This window comes from Hyla sarda, chromosome 1 (assembly GCF_029499605.1).
Source record: "Hyla sarda isolate aHylSar1 chromosome 1, aHylSar1.hap1, whole genome shotgun sequence".
NCBI lineage: Eukaryota > Metazoa > Chordata > Amphibia > Anura > Hylidae > Hyla > Hyla sarda.
In genome coordinates, this window is record NC_079189.1 from 549,662,327 (window position 1) to 549,683,343 (window position 21,017).

General features: G+C 41.4%; 1 protein-coding gene across 1 annotated transcript in view; it reads left to right on the forward strand.

Moving 5' to 3' along the window:
• Nucleotides 1-21,017, forward strand: part of LHFPL2 (LHFPL tetraspan subfamily member 2) — a 147,527-nt gene that overhangs the window by 86,501 nt on the left and 40,009 nt on the right. The gene's annotated exons all lie outside the window — the stretch shown is intronic.

Here is a 21,017-nt window from a genome sequence, read left to right on the forward strand (position 1 = left end):
TCTATAGAAGGGACAAGACCACACTGATAGGTGTAGGTTCACACGTATCTGGAGTGTATTTTACACTGCGGATCCGCTTACCATGGACCCCTACATTGTGCCTCCATCTGCCGCTACGAGCAGACACGCTGCAATGTGCGATTCGCCGTGCACATGCGCAGTATACTTGCACACATCGCGGCCACTCCCCCTGCTCCCTGAGCTAGGCTGAGAGCAGCCGCGATGTGTGCGAGTATACTGCACATATGCACGGCGACTCGCACATTGCAGCGTGTCTGCTCGTAGCGGCGGATTACCACAATGAGCAGGCACAGGTGTAGGCACAATGTAGGGGTCCATCGTGATCGGATCTTACGCTGCGGATCAGTCTGTGTGAACATACCCTAAAGTAAGATCCCTTTGCATTGGCTATATTTAACTATTGGACCATGAATGGGTCTATAGAAACATCATTTATCCTGCCCGGCTTCTTCTCTGGGGCACTTTCAATCATTGCAGACAAGGAAAGAACACACAGTAACTAAAATCTTGTCCTGTTAAAAAATGCGAAAATTAGTTTTTGATATTTTTTAAAATGTAAATGATACATTCTCCTGCACTGTAGGTAGGAGACAGAAAGGTGGCAGGTGCTCTTTAAATTATTTTAACTTTTTATGCCAACACGTGTGGAAGAACATTTGTCACAATGTAATTTTCTTAGATAAATTGTGAAAACCAAGACTGTATAATAAGCTGCAGCTGTTTCTTGTTTGGTTTTGGAACTTTTGCGAGTCTTTATTGGCCTGACAGAAAAAAATCACATAATATGTTGGAAAGTTTAAGAATCGTTCTTCGTAATGAACAGAGGGAAGGTTTTTTGCTTACAGAACCAAGACCCTGACTCCTATATTTTCATATGCTTCTATAATCTTTGGTAGCTACATCTGTTTGATAAGTGTTCTAGCTGAAGCCCACAGCTGGGTTCATTCAGGGACGTGGGATAAATCTGACAAATATTAATACACTTAGAAAATACATTAAAATGTTGCTGATGTGTAAGCATTGAATTTATTACTTTGCTTTATCTTTGTGTTTCATAACTCATGAAAACTCATTTATTTTTATATACCTCTACCTCATAACTCCGTTGAAGAGGTCTGTCAACTCTTAACCTGTCTGCTTGGGAGAAAAACTTATACAGTATTCCCTATGAGATCGCATTGCTGGAAAGCAATTTCTTAAATCTGTTCTGTACCACTCCTCTGTTGTTTTTCATAAATATCTATGACTGAATTGAACTTCCATTGTTTTAAGTGGGATTCTGCAAACCGCGCACACTGTTGAACCTTTACCACAGCTGAGGAGTCGGGCGAAATTTTGGGTACCTGGAGTTGGAGTCGGCAAACAATGTACAGACTCCGACTCCTACTAAATTTAGATTGGAATAAAAGAAAGCAAGTTTAAATGTCCCATTTCACAAAAAGTTATAATTAATGACTTCTCTACTGTAAAAATAAAGACCAATGCGTGCAGTGCCTCACGTAACTGCAAATGCCCCTTCCTGGATCCTCCCACTGCCCTATGTTCAGCAGCAGATCAGCACACAAAAAGGAGAAGGCAGCAGTTTCTGCCCAACTACCTCTCTCTGCTAGAAGAGCTTAGAAGAACTTGGTGGAACAGCTTCTTGGATTCAACTGTAAGTGTTTATACATACATTTGCATATGAATACATAGGAGTCTGAGTCGGGGAGTCGGAGACGGAAGTACAAAAAACGTCTGAGTCGGAACATTTATCAACCGACTCCACAACCCTGGTCAAAAGAATGAACAAATTCATTTTTTCGGCAGAATACACTTTGATATGCATTGCCGTGAATGATGACAACACATCTTTGCAAGAGATTTGTACATTTCTCTGCATACACTTCCATGCACAGAAATGGACTGATCTCATGGCTGTCAGGGAGGGAAGCACAATGTCACCCGCTTCTCTAGCTAACTCACAATTGCATCATGACTCGGGGTGAGACCCGCTGCGATTAGCAACTTTTGACATGTCTCATCGACATGTCAAAAGTTGTTCTGTAACAACAGTAACGCTTTTAAAAAAAAAAAAAATGTTTTTTTTTTTTTTACAACAATTCATCTTTATTAAAAAGGAAAGTGCACTTGAAAAATAATGCTTTAAAGAGGCCTTGTGTGAAATTGGCCCCAAACCCACTGTATATTGGTAAATGCAAGAACTCGTGATCTTCCTGCTTCGTCTTACTTGACAACAAACTTGCCTCTAGAACATGTAGAGCAACAAAGCTTCTGTACATAGCAGCAGATGTTCTCACAAGTCATATTGACTCATCCTAAGAATGACGGCTGTTACACAGGGCAGGACACCAAGGACCTGGTGATTTACCTCCAGTGAAGTTTGTGTCTGCTTTTGATTTACTCTGTCTTCTTGAGTACAAGAAGAACCAACAGAGAGCTTTATTTTAAAGTCTTTGAGGTAGCATGTGATTTGTCTTAGTGTTCTGCGTTATCAGCATGTATAGAAGTATTTACTGGAATGCTTGAATTTTTTTGGGTAAACAATCGTTAAGGAGGTTATCTCAAGATGAAAAGTTATCCCCTATCCTGTGGGCAGGGGGAGAACTAGCCGATCAGTGGGGGTCCAACTGCAGAGACACCTATTGATTACGAGAATGGAAGTCAATTGTTACCAGTAATGTGGAGCAGTAACGTGTATGCTTGGCCACTGCTCCATTCACTATTTCATGAAAATTTAGAAAATGTGGCATTTTTCTAACATTCCCAACATTTTTCGAACTTTCAGGGACCAGTTCAGTTTTGAAGTGGATTTGAAGGGCCTTCATATTAGAAATACCCCATAAATGACCCCATTATAAAAACTGCACCCCTCAAAGTATTCAAAATGACATTTAGAAAGTGTGTTAACCCTTTAGGTGTTTCACAGCAATAGCGGCAAAGTAAAGGAGAAAATTCTAAATCTTCATTTTTTTTACATTTTCTTGTAGACCCAGTTTTTGAATTTTTACAAGGGGTAAAAGGAGATAAATCCCCTATAATTTACAACCCAATTTCTCTCGAGTAACTAAATACCTCATATGTGTATGTAAAGTGTTCTGCGGGTGCAGTAGAGTCCTCAGAAGGGAAGGAGCGACAATGGGATTTTGGAAAGTGAGTTTTTCTGAAATGTTTGGGGGGGGGGGGGGGGGCATTTCACATTTTAACCCCTTGGAGATGGAGCGTTTTTCCATTTTTGCACTTTTGTTTTTTCCTCCTTACCTTTTAAAAATCATAACCCTTTCAATTTTGCACTTAAAAATCTATATGATGGCTTATTTTTTGCACCACCAATTCTACTTTGTAATGACATCAGTCATTTTACCCAACAATATACGGCGAAACGGAAAAAAAAATCATTGTGTGACAAAATTGAAGAAAAAACACCATTTTGTAAATTTTGGGGGCTTCCGTTACTACGCAGTACGGTAAAAAGTGCAGTTCGGTAAAAAGGACACCTTCTCTTTATTCTGTAGGTTCATACGATTAAAGTGATACCCTACTTATATAGGTTTGATTTTTTTTCTATTTCTGGAAAAAATCATAACTACATGCACGGAAATTTATACGTTTAAAATTGTCATCTTCTGACCCCTATAACTTTATTTTTGCGCCGTGATCTGAAGTTTTTAGCGGTACCATTTTTGTATGTATCAGACTTTTTGATCTTTTTATTCATTTTTTCATGATAAAAAGTGACCAAAAATATGCTATTTTGGACTTTTGAATTTTTTTGCGCAAACACCATTGACCATGCGGTTTAATTAACAATGTATTTTTATAATTCGGACGTTTCCGCACGCGACGATATCAAATATTTATTTTTATTTACACTTTTTTTTTAAATGGGAAGAGGGGTGATTCAAACTTTTATTAGGGAAGGGGTTAAATGATCTTACTTTTTTTTTCACTTTTTTTTTTGTAATGTTCTAGGGGGCTATAACACTGCACACACTGATCTTTTACATTGATCAATGGTTTCTCATAGGAAACCAGTGATCAATGATTCTGCCGCTTGACTGCTCATGCCTGGATCTCAGGCACTGAGCAGTCATTCGGCGATCGGACAGCAAGGAGTAAAGTAGTGGACCCTTCTCCTGTCGTACAGCTGTTCGGGATGCCGCAATTTCCCCCTGAGCTAAACGGCATTCGTTTACTTTCACTTTAGACGCGGTATTTAAACACTATCAGTGCCGCAAACTATTAGCCACAGGTCCCAGCCGTTGTTAGTGGCCAGGCCCGACCCGCTGTGATGCAAGGCCACGGCGTGGCCCAACATTATAGAAAGGTAGCGAGCGAAGGGCATACAGGTACGCCCTCGGTCCCCAACAGGTTAAAAAGCCCCTATGGTGCCAGAACAGCAAAAAAATCCCAACATGGCATACTATTTTGATAACTACACCCCTCAAGAAACGTAACAAGAGGTACAATGAGCCTTAATACCCCACAGGTGTTTGATGACTTTTCGTTAGTCAGATGTGTAAATAAAAATAAAAATTTCACCAAAATGCTGGTTTTCTCAAAAATGTTACACTTTTTACAAGGGGTAATAGGAGAAAATGCCCCCCAAAACTTGTAACCCCATTTCTTCTGAGATACCCCATGTGTGGACATCAAGTGCACTGTGGGCGCACTACAATGCTCAGAAGAGAAGGAAACATATTTGGCTTTTGGAAAGCAAATTTTGCTGAAATGTTTTTTTGGGGGGCATGTCACATTTTGGAAGCCCCTGTGGTATCAGAACAGCGCAAAAAAAAAATTATAAAAAAAAAAAAAAAAAATCACATGGCATACTATTTTGGAAACTACACCCCTCAAGGAACGTAACAAGCAGTACACAGTGAGCCTTAACACCCCACAGGTGTTTGATAAATATTCATTAAAGTGGGATGTGAAAAGGAAAACATTTATTTTTTACTTTAAAATGCATAGGTTACCCCAATTTTTTCATTTTCAGAAGTGGTAATAGGATAAAATGTCACCGTAAATGTGTAAATACATTTCTTTGGAGTAAGGACATACTTCATATTTGATGTAAACTGCTCTGTGGGTGCACCCCAGGTCTCAGATGAGCAGTAGCGCCATTTAGCTTTTGAAGAATTTTGTCAGGGGCCTTGAGCGTTTACAGAGCTACCATGGAGCCAGAACAGCGGGACCCCCCCCTCAAGTGCCATCATTTTGGAAACTACACCCCTCAAGGAACGTAACAAGCAGTACACAGTGAGCCTTAACACCCCACAGGTGTTTGATAAATATTCATTAAAGTGGGATGTGAAAAGGAAAACATTTATTTTTTACTTTAAAATGCATAGGTTACCCCAATTTTTTCATTTTCAGAAGTGGTAATAGGATAAAATGTCACCGTAAATGTGTAAATACATTTCTTTGGAGTAAGGACATACTTCATATTTGATGTAAACTGCTCTGTGGGTGCACCCCAGGTCTCAGATGAGCAGTAGCGCCATTTAGCTTTTGAAGAATTTTGTCAGGGGCCTTGAGCGTTTACAGAGCTACCATGGAGCCAGAACAGCGGGACCCCCCCCTCAAGTGCCATCATTTTGGAAACTACACCCCTCAAGGAACGTAACAAGGTGTACAGTGAGTATTTACACCTAACAGGTGTTTGGAACATTGGGCCGTAAAATGACAAAATAGTTTTGTTTTTTTTTCCCACAAAAATGCCGTTGCTACCCAAAATTTTTCATTTGCAAAAGGGGTAATAGGACAAAGTACCCTCCAAATTTTGTAACCCCATTGCTTCTGAGTAGGGAAATACCCCATATGTGGGCGTAACATGCTCTGAGGGCGCATGGCATATCAGTAGCCGACGGTTACATACATTCAGCGGAAAATAACACCCAAATGCAGAAACACCCACATGTGACCCTATTACAGACAGTAACCCCTCTGGGGAAGTGTACTATGGGGGGGAATGAAAATTACAATTTTACTATCAATATGCCAATTATGTTCCCAGAATGATGATGTGGCCGTCCCTAACCTGTTGCCTCAATTCCGCACACCGCTCAGGTGGAAAGAGAGCACAGCGCATTTGAGGCAACATAAAAAAGACCCCAATGCTTGTGACTCAGTGACCCATGACCAATTTTTGGAAAAAAATACCCCCAGAGGTCTTATCAAGTTGGGAGGTTGGGGGGGGGAGAGAGAGAGAGTGTGTATGTATGTATGTGTGTTTGGTGCAAACTTTATATAACTGTGTGTGATAAAATTTCATAAAAAAAATAAAAATGCTGCGGCCCCCCCAAAAAAGATGGCCAAATGCAGCACCATGAAACCCTAACAGGTCATGTTGCGAAATGGGCGGCGGAACGTTGAGGACCTATTAGGGGCCAGGGCGGGGAGGAACAATTTTTTTTGTTCCTTTTTTTTACTCATTCCTGTCCCTGCACACAACTCACCCTGACTACAGGTGGCTGGAGGCCACTTCTTCATCCCTGAGGGCCACAGATCTGGTCAGAGGGAGGGTCCCTGGCTCCTTCTCTCAGTTCTGCACGCTGACTGAACTCGGTGGACACTAACCCCTCCTCTGCCGGCTGCTATTGGTTGGACGATCGTCCGACCAATAGCAGCTCATCTGGGGAGGTGATGCCTCGGGCGTACAGGTATCCTTAAAGGGGAACTCCGGTGGAATTTTTTTTTTTTTTACAGATCAACTGGTGCCAGAAAGTTAAACAGATTTGTAAATTACTTCTATTTAAAAATCTTAACCCTTCTAGTACTTATCAGCTGCTGTATACTACAGATATACTACAGAGAAATTTGTGAATTTCTTTTCTGCCTGACAACAGTGCTCTCTACTGACACCTCTGTCCGTGTCAGGACTGTCCAGAAAAGGAGGTTTTCTATGGGGATTTGCTTCTAACCTGACAGTTCCTGACACGGACAGAGGTGTCAGCAGAGAGCACTGTTGTTAGGCAGAAAATAAATTCACAAATTTCTCTGTAGTATATCTGTAATACACAGCAGCTGATAAGTACTAGAAGGGTTAAGATTTTTAAATAAAAGTAATTTACAAATCTGTTTAACTTTCTGGCACCAGTTGATTTGTCAAAAAAAAAAAATTCCACCGGAGTTCCCCTTTAAGTACCAAGACGTCAGGGCATACCTGTACGCCCTGTGTCCTTAAGGGGTTAATCACACACCTGACTAATCTCGGACTTTGTGCAAATGTAGAATTAAAGGTGTACTCCGCCCCTAGACATCTTATCTGCTATCCAAAGGATAGGAGATAAGATGTCATATCGCTGGGGTCCCCCGTCTGGGCACGCCCGCGGTCTCCCTGCTGCATCAGGCATGCGTTTAGAGCGTCTCGTGCAGCGCTGGAGGCTTGTGATGTTACAGCCGCACCCTGCTGTCACTGCCATGCCCCCTCAGTGCAAGTCTATGGGGGTGGGGCGTGATTGCCACTGGAGTGGCCGTGACATAACGAGCGAAGGTGTGGCTATGACGTCACGAGCCTCCGCCCTGCATCGCCAGTCATCCGGCACGGAGCGAAGTTCGCTCAGTGCACTGGATGTCTGTGGAGCCGCAGCCGAGATCAGACATCTTATCACCTATGCTTTGGATAGTGGATAAGATGTCTAAGGGCGGAGTACCCCTTTAATGCTGTTGTGAAGGCGAATAGTGGTCATGCCAAATATTTTGGTTTAGATTTCTCTTCTGTTCATTCACTTTGCATTGTGCACTGTTAATTTTCAAAAGCATTCTTTGTAAAAGTTTTAGGAAGGTGTGGAAAAAATTCTGCATAGTACTGTATGAGCTAAATCACCTTGTTGGCGAGATTTATCAAAACCTGTCCAGAGGAAAAGTTGCTGAGTTGCCCATAGCAACCAATCAGATCGCTTCTTTCATTTTTCAGTGGCCTTTTCAGAAATTAAAGAAGCGATCTGATTGGTTGCTCTGGGCAACTTTTCCTCTGGACAGGTTTTGATAAATCTTCCCAATGTGTGTAAAAGGGCTGATATGTTTATGAGTGTTATGTGTGATTGATAAGAGGTAGGATTGCAAAAATATCTTCTTAAGTGGCTCCATTTGTTTTTTATGCAGCAAATACCATTTTCAGATAGGTTACTATGTAATATAGCGATTATATGTATATAATATAAATATATTACATGTATATTTCTCAATATTAAGCAAGGAACATTGGTCCCTACACCTTCAGCTACAGTCTGGATACACACTATCTAAACCAGCTGCCCATCGGTTGTTTTTAGTAACTCGTAAAAGACATGAATGAAGTTTACTGATCAGTTTGTATGTGTTTTTTCCCCTGATACGATCTGTATATTCAGTTTCTATGTTCTGCCAAAGTCATCATATTACTTCACTAAAGAAGACCTCATTGTATTAGGCCGTATGAGTTGCAGTCATCGGTCTGCATGTTCTTATCGGTGAGATTTAGAGATGTCTGCAGTTCACGTTAGATCTGGACTGAGTCATGATCGCCCTCTGAGGATTTCGTGGAGTAAATCTTTCAGCTTGTCTGACTGATCATTTCCCCACAGGCGTACAGTCCAGCTATGACTTTATTGCTTAGTGATTTTTAGTCCTCAGTGAGAGTCTATGATTCAGTGGGGAAGAAAAATACTAGTTTCCAACAAGAATTTCTTCAGCTCATGTCATCTTTGTACAGCAGTCCTGAAGCGGTGTCACCTTGTCCTGTATAGGGGATCTGCATGTGACATGGGGGAGCTCAATGACTCATCGGGGGCTTTGGTTGCCTCTTATATGCTTTTTGCATTTAACATCTAAAAAGGACCCCTGGCATCAAGACACCGTATCTTCCCACCACCAGTCATTCCTGTGACACTGTACAAAAAAAGTATATTGGTTCCAATGCTAAAGATCTCAGGCCTTCTCCATTCTTCCAGTTTTGGATAAGTAGGGGGATAACTGGGGACACATACCGTATTTATCAGGGTATACCACGCATCGGCCTATAACACGCACCCTCATTTTACCAAGGTTATTTGGTTAAAAAAAGTTTTTTATCCAAATATCCTTGGTAAAATGAGGGTGCGTGTGTTTGCATGCATATACCCCGATACACCCCCAGGAAAGGCAGGGAGAGAGAGGCTGTTGCTGCCCGCTTCTCTCCCCCTGCCTGTCCTGGGGTCTAGAGCCCTGCTGCCGCCGCTTCTCTCCCGCTGGCTATCTGCGCCGCTGCCCGTTCTCTCCCCCTGACTATCGGTGCCGGCGCCCCATTGCCGGCGCCGATAGCCAGGGGGAGAGAAGCGGCACCAGCAATTGCTATGCACTGCACGGCGCGGCGCAATGAAGAGTGACGTCAGTGCGCCGCGCCGTGCAGTGCATAGCAACGATGCAGGGGACGCACACCGGAGGTCTGAAGCAGCGCGGACCCGACCCCGGCAACAGGTAATTATACAACAGGTAATTATACAACAGGTAATTATACAACCGGGGATGGGGGAGGCAATGGGTGCCTCTGCCCCTTCTCTCCCCCTGGCTATCGGCGCTGGCAATGGGGCGCCGGCACCGATAGTCAGGGGGAGAGAACGGGCAGCGGCACCGATAGCCAGGGGGAGAGAAGTGCTCGCAGCAGGGCTCTAGACCCCAGGACAGGCAGGGGCAGAGAAGCCGGCAGCTACGGCAGGTCTCTGCACCTGCAAAGCCGCTGCAGTTCATTGATTTAAAGCCCGCTTTAAATCATTGAACTGTAGCGGCTTATCGGCATATAACACGCAGGTAGACTTTAGGCTAAAAATTTTAGCCTAAAAAGTGCGTGTTATACACCGATAAATACGGTAATTTATCTGGTTTATGAAGCCCAGAACCAGTGTGAGATGCGTTGAAATAAGTGACCATTTCACAAATATATAAAAAAAAAATTATATTATCTAAATACAGGGTAAGTATTGACACCATATTAGCAATAGGAAATAAATAATCCTTGCAAGAAAATAAAAAGTACTACAAATCTGAACAAGGTGGCTTTTCAAATCATATTGAGCAATGTTTGTCAGATCTAATCTTAAAGAATTACAAAATGTAGTGAGGTTTTCTTTTTAAGGGGTTTTTGAGGGAAATATATTTATGTACCCCCTGTGCAATAAAACAACAAATACCACATACTCTCCTCACATGCTCCCCCCATGGCAGCCGTTCTCTCATGCAGCAAAGTGCTGGCCTCAGTGGACAGTTCCTGCCCACACAAAATGTCATTAACAGGTAGAAGAGGACCACAGTACTTTTTCAGTCTGGGCTTTATGGTAGAGTGGACAGAAAGAATCCTCTTATTTAGTTTGCAAAAAAGCACCTAAATTACTCTGACTGTGAGAAACGAGATTATCTGGTCTGATGAAACCAAGATTGACCTTTTTGGCCTCAGTTCTAATCGTCCTGTTTGGAGGAAACAAGGCGCTGCTCATAACCTGCGAAATACCATTACTAAAGAAAACCTAGGAGGTGTATAGTCATGCTGTACAGGTGTTTTTAATAGCTGGGCAGGGAGACTGGTCAGGGTTAAAGGAAAGCTGAATGGAGCCAAGAACAGAGAGATTTTTTAAATGGAAGACCTGATCCTGGGGACTTCAGACTGGGCTAAAGATTCACCGTTCAACAAGACAATAGGGGAGATTTATTGAAACCTGTTCTGAAGCTGTTGCCCATAGCAACCTATCAGATTGCTTCTTCTATTTTTCAGATGCCTCTCTAAAAATGAAAGAAGCAATCTGGTTGCTATGGGCAACAGTTCCGCTTTTCCTCTGTGCAGGTTTTGATAAATCTCCCCCAGTAACCGTAAGTACACAGCCAAGACAGCACAGGAGAGGGACAACTCTGTGAATGTCTGAGTGGCCCAACTAGAGCTCTGAATTGAACCCAGTCCAAAATCTCTGGAGAGATCAGAAAATGGCTTCCCCCCGATGGGCCATGTCCAACCTGACAGAACTAGGGATGATCTGATGAAAGATAGCAGAAAATCCCCAAAATCCAGATGTGTAAACCTTGCGGCCCCATACTCAAGAAGACTGAAGACTTGGCCCGACATGATGCGATCAGGAGCAAAATGCTGTATAGACTTTGCATGGGATTTCTGGCATATTGATATCACATCATGTCGGGCCAAGTCTCAGGCAATGAAAATACCCGCCCAGGTGGCACACATTCTGCTGCCGGATCCTTCTCAAAAGTATTCTTTAAATATGAGACATAGGGGTTTGTATATCACTGTACTTGATTTGACCTAGATTTTAATGTGTCTTTTAAGGCAGCACTGCACTTTTTAGTTGGCAACACAAAGAAAATAATGTTTAATAAATTGTCTATTTTCTCATCATCCTTTTTAATTCCTCCTTCTCTTAATAAAAGGACAGTTTATTGCCTTTCTGTTTTAGATACTCTATTTTTCATATATATTGCCCTCTTTACATTTTTACCTTGGATCTTGTTTTCCATTAACTCTTTTCCGCTTCAGTGACTCTTTTGCTCTTTTAGTGAAAAACCTTAAACCTTCATCCTCTAACTTGAGGTTTTCCATGTAAACATAGTTTACATTTTTTTTTTTTTTTAAATGACCTGAAGATGGGACAAAATTGGCACCACCCGTCATCTTCCTTGGCCAACCCAGCTGTGGCAATTTTTTACTAGTGACATGTCTTAAAACCTAATGAGTTGCTCACTTTATTTATATAATTTATTCCTACATTTCGCTGGGGAATAGTTGTACCAGGTATCTGCCACTAGCAAGAACTTGAATGATAAAAAGATGGGGTTTACTCATGCCACCACCTGAAATGAAGCATTGTAGCAAATATTTGATGCACCTAATATATTTCTCAATAAGACACACAGAATAACATTCCAGGTCAAGTCCTTGCAGGGCCACAAGTTGTAGACCCAACTTTATAAGTGGGGTGTGTGTTCAAAGACCTTCCATTAAAGAGAGAAGGTCTTGACTTTGAAATGTATCCAGGACAATAAGTTTGAGGATTAAGGAGGTTAAAGAGTAACCATTAATGAGTCTTGGTTTATGAAGGGTAGACAGAAAAAAAGGCTCCATTCATGCCAGGTCCTGACCTTCTGAAAGTTCTCAGGTTAGTTTTCAGGGGTTTCCAAGCCTGTGAATTCCTGAACCGTTACACCATGCCCGCCCCATCCCTCATCGAGCTGAAACATTTTACAGCTACTCACAAAGTTTCTGAGACTGACATAAATTTATTTCGGTGCATTTCCTAAATTGAATTCACTTCTAAAATAAATTTGAGCAAAATTCTTGTGGTAGAAGGTCATTTCTTGAGAACATCATCTAGAATTTCAGAAGTAAAATAAGTACGGTAAGTGTGGTGTTTTTTTATTTTATTGGCTGCTGCCTTTTTGAATCATTATTTGGTATTATTTAATATGATAACTTTTTCTATGATATTTTGTTTCTGTTTCAAGTAGTTATACAGTATTTGCTACACAAATGGACAGTTTAGAAATAGATTAATAAAACAAGAAATAGCGAATAGCTTGTTCATTAATTTGATGGTTTTGTGGACAAATCTACACCTATTATGTTTGCCAGTTATTTAGATTAATATACAGCTGTTGCATGACATTTATAATTCAGTAATTGACCTAAAAAAGACCTTTACACCCAGTGTATTATTGTATGTGCTTAGAGATTGGGCCATAAATGTATTTATTTCTGTTCGCACTCAAACAACCAGATATGGCCAGATATAGCTTTTATACACAATAGAAATAACAGGAGACCTCAGACTACCATATATAAGGACTTGTTTGTCCTACCGAGGGTTCAACTGCTTGGCCTTAAGGATCTTTAATTAGAAGAATTTATAACTTATCTGGTGTTGGCTCTCAGGTAATGAGATATAACGAGAGAGAATGTGGTAAGATTTATAATATTGAATAACCCAACAAAATTTTCATTAATAAAAGCAAACCAATAAAGTGATCCAGAAAACAATAAAGAACGATAAAAAACAATATTTATTTGGTATTGTTTCTGTACTACAAAAGAAAAAATCATATTGTACTCATCAAATGAAGGCAGAGTTCACATCACATTTTCTGCCCCAGAGGCCCGGTTGTGATAGGAAACAAAATGGCATGCCAATATATTTATACCCGGACAGGGTTTTGTCTCAGACTGAAATCTGCTGCAAACCACCCTTCTCAATCCACTTGAGCGTAGTCACTAGCGGATTATGCTCTGGCTTTTGAAATTAACTGGGCCTGTGTATAGTTACGCTGGCATGTCATTTTGACATCAGATTTGTGCTTCCGTGGCACATATGTGGTGTGACCTAGCTACAACTCATACATTGCCAAAAGGCACTTGTGCTTTGCATAAGAGGAAAACTGTAGTAATATATCGGTACGAAGGACACTGTAATATATATAAAATGAAAACAGCCCCTTGTTCACAGTGCACTTGAATGGATATAATCAAAATGACTGGCAATGTCTTAGTGTACAGTATTATGTCTGCCCTTGTGTACGTGTTAACGTCCATTTATACAGTAGTTAAAGTATTTTAGTTGGTCACAATAGACATTGGCATCATACAAAGACTTGGTCCTCCAAAAAATGGTTAATGAATATAGTTTGTGTGACGTCAGCTCTCGTGTTTATAAAGTAAGCATTGATTTGCTAAAGTTTATAGTTAGCAGTTCGGCTGATCCCTTGCCCCTTTACACAGGTTATCAGGAATGAACATTCATAGGAACACTTATTCACCTGATAATCGGCCTGTGTAAAATGGCCCGTAAGCCAAGGGGGGAAAAGGGTCTAACATATCTAACAAGGTGTGCCAAATCTATCACACAGCTTGTCTTCTCTGCTGTATAAATTTAACGTGAACCCGTCATAAAAAAATCTTTTTATATAATGTAGATAATACCATTATATGTATATTTGTAATATACATTGGTTAGAAAATATGTATACTTTTGTCCCTACAGCAATTGTTTGTGTATCTCTGAGGAGTCCAACTACAGGAAGTGAGGGTGGTCAAGCAGGGTTCTGTACACTGAGGACAAGCGGGGCTCTGTACACTGAGGACAAGCGGGGCTCTGTACACTGAGGACAAGCGGGGCTCTGTACACTGAGGACAAGCGGGGCTCTGTACACTGAGGACAAGCGGGGCTCTGTGCACTGAGGACAAGCGGGGCTCTGTGCACTGAGGACAAGCGGGGCTCTGTGCACTGAGGACAAGCGGGGCTCTGTGCACTGAGGACAAGCGGGGCTCTGTGCACTGAGGACAAGCGGGGCTCTGTGCACTGAGGACAAGCGGGGCTCTGTGCACTGAGGACAAGCGGGGCTCTGTGCACTGAGGACAAGCGGGGCTCTGTGCACTGAGGACAAGCGGGGCTCTGTGCACTGAGGACAAGCGGGGCTCTGCGCACTGAGGCTCTATGGCATGCCCCTGGCTCACAGAGCTGGATGATTGACAAGCCAGGAGCCTGCACAGAACCCTGCTTCTCCTGCCTTCACTTCCTGTATTTTGTCTCCTCACTGAGACACACAGTCAATAGCTGCAGGGACAGCATTTTTTCACCCAAAAATATACACATTTTTTAATCAATGTATATTACAAATATACATATAATGGTATTATCTACATGATATTGAAAGTTTTTGTTGGTGACAGGTACACTTTAACACGGCAATGATAAATCACCCCCTTGTTCCTGGACTCTCATCACTATACATGCTTATATGAGCGGTAGGTAATAGATGTTTCCAGTTGAGTCGTATATCTGGAAATGGGCTCAGGTTAGTAGTCCGTGCGCTGACTGTGGGAAATGATTATGAATTATTACACATAAACATTTGCTTGTACTTCAGTTGGCAGAACATTGTTTGTAATTTGCTGGTTAGAAGGTCTTGATATAAAGCATCCTTTTATTATTTAGTGTGTTACATTATTTAGTGGCTTTTTCCTTTTGAAGTCGTAGTAATAAAGTTTGTATTATATAAAGATTTTTTATTTTATTATTTTTGTATAGTTAAAAATGCTGTGTAGAAACTAAGGGGGTCTTGTTGTTTTAGGTAATTAATATATTGTGGCATCAGGCGATTCCTACATAATGTGGGCATCCCCCTGTAAAAAGGTTTTGCCTTGGCCTTTATGTTACAATTGTACAGCTCGGAGCAGTAATATGGCCATGTGTACAGAACCCAAGAAACACCTAAAAAGAAAAGCAGCTGGGATAAAATTATAGCCAGGTTTAATTCAGATCATTGGGGCAGATCATTACATTGTTAGCAAGATGAATGTTGACATTGATCAAATTACTTTAGAAATATAGGATTCCCAACTATGCTTGCCTAGATTTATCAGGCTACTGGGCATATAAAGGTTGCTTTGTGTTTTACTGATAGAAGGATACGTGACATTACTCTGTCTAGTCATTAATCTAATGAGGTTGATTTTTCTACACACAAAGGGATATGAACACTGAAGTAAGCAAGCTAAGAAGCTTAAAATAAAGGTCTCTATACAATTCCGATAAAAATCAGCCAAACTTGCCCATGTTGGGAGGGACCAGTCAACTGTCTTTTGTTTATTGGGTCTCCCAACTTTCCCCTGACATATGATTGATTGAGTCAAGTTGAATTTTAACACCCAACATTTGTCTTCTCCTTGGAGATAATCTACTGCCAGAGATAACCTACTTCCTCTGGATCAACACTATAGGACAATGGTCATCAACCTACTCCTCAAGGGCCACAAACATTCCAGCTTTTTTAGTTACTCCATTGCAATAGAACAGGCGCCTTGAGGTTACTTAAGAATCTTACAGAAATAAATCATGGCACACTTCATTGGACTCCATACATACGGAGATTTCATTCTTTATTATTGTTTAGCTTGGTAGATGACTGCAGTTTTGCTGGCTTATTCTTATTTCATTGGTCCATTTATTACTCTTTAAGCATATATGATAACTTGTATATGTGATTTTGTAATGTCTCTTTATTTTCTACTCATAAGTGAGTGGAAATTGTCTTGCTCAGAAAGGCCATTGTTTTGGTAATCCACCTTCCTTTTGGTCTAGTTCACTTGTGTCGGATGGAGCCGTGTATGAATAGGTAATTACAGAAGCTCTCTGTCTAGGAACGCACCGTAATAGCTGCACCTTTGTTATAAAGACAAGAGCGGGCTCTCATGTTTTGTGTATACAACACCAGTTCTCTCTGAGGTAGAGTGAACTGTATACACTAATCAAAGGAACAGTCAACCAAGAATAAAGCCTAGAGTAAATGAAGATGTATAAGCTTTATATACTGTCTTTATTCTTCTCCTATTTGCTCACGCTAAGCTGCTGCGTCACTGGCAATTATTTGAAGCCTGGAACGAGTCAGTCCGATACAGTCAATAAATACTTTGTTCACATCATTTGGAGACTTACAAGAAAAGGGTTTGGAGGGCTGCCATGTGGACAACCTTTGCTCTTGGCTCATTGTAAAGCATTAAGGTATTGATTTTCTGAAGTTTCTGATAAATTAATAAAGTATGAGATACTAAAATAATGTACCAAACATAGTTAGAGTTAGTGCTTCCCCCTCCCCCCCTCCTAATTTTTTTTTTTTTTAAAGTGCTTCTGTGAAATAACCCCTTTAAGATGACTGAGACATTTTCAGGATTATTAGGGAAGTAATTCCAGCACTGTGTGAGGTATTTAGAATCAATGACTACTTGTATTAACATCTTTGTGGTGCATGATGTGGAAGGATCCTGTATTAAGGCATCACATTATTTCCTGGAAACCTGAGTGACTTTGACATGTGTGTAATGTACCATTGCTCCCATACTGAGCAGACGCTCTTCAATCCTCCAGTCCCAGCAGTGCGTCCTGCTCTCCATCAGTAGAATGGTGTGGTTTCTCCAAGTGTCAGTGACTGGTTTACTTTTCAACACGTACTGAAGTCACAGCAGATATTTATTCCATCAGGGTGCAGGGGTCTTACTCATAAAAGCCTCCTTTATACTGCTTCTCTATTATGAAATAAATCCTAGGCTATTGCTTTATGCTCGATGACCGTTCCTACCCTGGGAAAACGGTAACCGTAGCTTAGTGTGGTTTGTGGAAGAATTAAACAGAAATAAGTTTGTGAATGCTTGTTAGACATGATGGGGGCAGCGTTATCTCTCTGTTAGATCTGGGAATCCTGGTGTTATATTGGGTTAAATCTATATTCTATTAGTTGTTCTATTGACTGATGTGGACTCAACCAACCCCCCCCCCCCCTCGCTCACTATATTTTTTACACTAGAAAATAATGAAACCACCACAAGGATGGAGCCGATTTGTTGCAGAAATTTGTCCTATTTATCTGAATTACTCCCTAGAGCTGATTTCCAGCTACTTTTTGCAACAAATCTGTCAGTGAACTCCCCGTAAATATGACATTTCCCCAGGAATATGAAGGGTGGAAACCCGTTGTTATACAAACCGTAAGAGACTGGCAGATTGTGTGATGTTATTAGATTTTTGCACCCCTAAGAATACAAAGAGTGTACAGTCACCAAGCTGGGTGCTCTCTTGCTTGGCAAATGTAAAGTAGGCGGCATTGCATACAGTGTATACATTGCCGCTCACTACAGTAAAAGTATGTATTTCCTTGCTGAATTTCCTCAATGGATCCTCGATCTGCATAAAGCAGTAATGATCTTATGTCCACAGCAATTTTCTGCGATCCATAAGCACTGTCATTGACAAACAAGACTTTCCTAATGGATTCCGGCAAAAGACTGAACATATTCCATCTTCTACAGGAATACAAATCCTTGTTGGCAGGTCAGTCTCAGAGCTTTCAATGTGTGAACTGAGCACCGTAGACCCCATTGACCTCAATGGGTGTTTAATGCTTGTCGGAATCTGTGTGGAATTTCCACATGGATTCTCTGCAGCGTTAATGAGACCTAAGGTTAGGGTCATACGATCTGTATTTTGCTGCATATTTTCCTACCCATTGAAGTTTATGGACAGCAAAATACTCCGGTCTATCTGTGGACTCCCTGCATCTTTACTGTACTTACCGATGTGCTCACAATATGCATTGCTTGCTTTAAGGGACAAGACAAGTTATACATTAACCCAGCCTGGCAAATTTAAACTCACTACTTTACAGTGTACATTTGCCCAGCTGGGTTAGGGGGGAGCATTACATGTCATGTTCTAGGCACTTGCAATCCACCCTATGTAACAACTTTGAGCTTCCACGTATTGCCTCTGTTTATTAAAGTACATTGAATGAGCTAATATTCTTATTAGTTTGGGAAAACAAGCTTTTGTTGGATTGCTTCCCTTATAATTATTGTGACCTCAGGCTCTTAAAGATTGTAACAACCCATCGTGCTGATTATTTATGCTGTTCTAATATAAACTCTGGGCATTGTAACCTAGTCCTGACATGTGTTGATCATTTCATGTCTGTTGTGTCAGGGCGATGGGCATGGATCTAGCCTGTTGTGTTTACGTCATTTACAGTGTGAACAGAGCGCTTTTGGCATTGCAGACTTATCAGAAGATTCCCACCCGGAAAAGTAAACAGAAACTTTGTTCCTGTGTGCTGTTTTAGCGGCCTGTCCCTGTGTTACTGTAACTTATCGGCTTTTATCACTTCTCGCCTTAATGAGACTGATATGTACCTAGCACTGTTAGTCCTCAACATTTTACTACAAAGAGTTTTTCTTCAGCTTGTTCCTTTTTGAGTTTTAACATAATGTTTTTTGGATTTCAGAGCACACAGCTCTGGTCCTGAGCCATGTAACCGCACTGGTATCGGGGGCTTTTATGTAAAAACCATTAATGTCTGTTTTTGAGATTCTTCTGGTTGAAAGATTTTGTTCTATTTGGATTAAGCTGTGTGTTTGAGAACCTCATAAAAAGTAAAATAAACGGAGAACTTTGTACTGGACCCATATGTAATTGAAGTTTACTTTTTAAACTATTAGAATATCTTGACAACAAAGTAACACAACATTAATGTAGAAATTAAATGTTTAAAGAAATGTAAATTTCCCAGATATTGTAGGGCAGTGAGTCAAGGTTTGGTAAGGCCTTACCTCAACTAACCGATGCTGAGGAGAGACTGTTCTATATCCTTCTCCTCGTATGTTCTAGACACTTGAGACGTGAACTCCCGTTATTGAATGTGCGAACCAAAAACACTTTTTTACAAAAAGGCCAGCGTCTTCCTAACATCTAAAAACACGCTCACCCATGTCCTTATGAACGGATTATTTGATCTTTCTTTATTTTCTCAGTCCTGTTCCTCCGTTGGTCGTCTTGTCTTCACTGAGCAAACTGGGTGGTCATGCTCCCTAGCACACGTGACCTCTGCTTCACGCTGGACAACCACATTTCCCAGAAGTTCTTAGCATCACCTCTTGGCACCCCATAGTTTTGACCATTTCTAGTTTTGGCTTACACCAGTGAGGCCCCACAAGCAAAGGTTTGAGTCCTGTTATAGAGCTCCCCAGAGTTTGCGCTGCTTGTTTACATACTGTGGTGACCTCCCAGTGCCAGCAAAAAATGATCACACGTATTTCTTGGTTATTTGCCCCCCACATGTGGCATCTCTGCAGCACACGACGGAGCGATAGTTTGCACTCTCCTTGTCAATGATAGTAATAGCACCTAGGTGATCATTCTAGCACCTATCTGTGGTTGTACAGGATGGCCTATAGAGCTGTCATGTACAGTCCTAGTAATATGTTCTTGGCCGAGTTTACTGTATTATTCACACATTGGTGCTGGAGAGTGATTCCAGGGAAAAGTGTGATCTAAGTGTGTGTCATGCCCATAAAAGTCACAGTGTACCTTTACATTAACCATTGCTCTTGTTATTCTGCCTGTTGCTGTGGAGACAATGAATAGTGAGGAAAAGTAACGTCTTATAAATGTTCATTTTGATCGCCAGTAAACATAAGGGTTTGAGTCATTCTCTTTTGTCAAGCTGAAACAAATTCAACAGGATTTTCTCAGAACGGCAACAAGTTTGACCTTTTAACTATTTCATATAATTCATGAATGCTTTTAGGTTCATTAGGTCTGCAAACACTAAGATATTGGCAGGATCTACCCACTACCGTATGTGTATAGTGACCTCTCGACTCTTGGGAAGAAGGATCGGCCACTTAAAGGGGTTAAAAGTTAAACAGATCTGTAAATGACTTCTATAAAAAATTCTTAATCCTTCCAGTACTTACTACTTCCAGTATACTAAAGAGGAAATTCTTTTATTTTTGGATTTCTTTTCTGTCGCGACCACAGTGCTCTCTGCTGAAACCTCTGTCCATTTTAGGAACTGTTAAGAGCAGCATATGTTTGCTATGGGGATTTTCTCCTGCTCTGGACAGTTCCTAAATGGACAGAGGGGTCAGCAGAGCGCACTGTGGTTGTCACAGAAAAGAAATCCAAAAAGAAAAGAATTTCCTCTGTAGTGTACAGCCGCTAATAAGTACTGGAAGGTGTAGGGATCGACAGATTATCGGTTTGGCCGATATTATCGGCCGATATTCACGATTTTGGACGTTATTGGTATTGGCAATTACCTTGCCGATAATCCGATAATGCCCCGCACCACGCCGCACCCCCCACCACCGCACCGCCCTGGCCAGAGACCGCCTCTGCCCCATTGCCTCCCCCATCCCTGGTTTTATAATTACCTGTTCCGGGTGATAGGATTCAGGACCCCAGGACAGGCAGGGGGAAAGAAGTGGGTGGCGGCGGCGGTCTCTGGCATCGCAAAAGCTGCTGCAGTTCATTGATTTAAAGCGCTCGCTTTAAATCCATGATCTGCAGCGGTGTCGCCGGGGGGGGGGGGGGGGGGGGATGAATAGCCGTTAACTTATACCGGAATATAGGTATAAGTTATTGGCTATGGGCCCTAAAAAAACGATATCGGTCGATCCCTACTGGAAGGATTACGATTTTTTTAATGGAAGTAGTTTACAA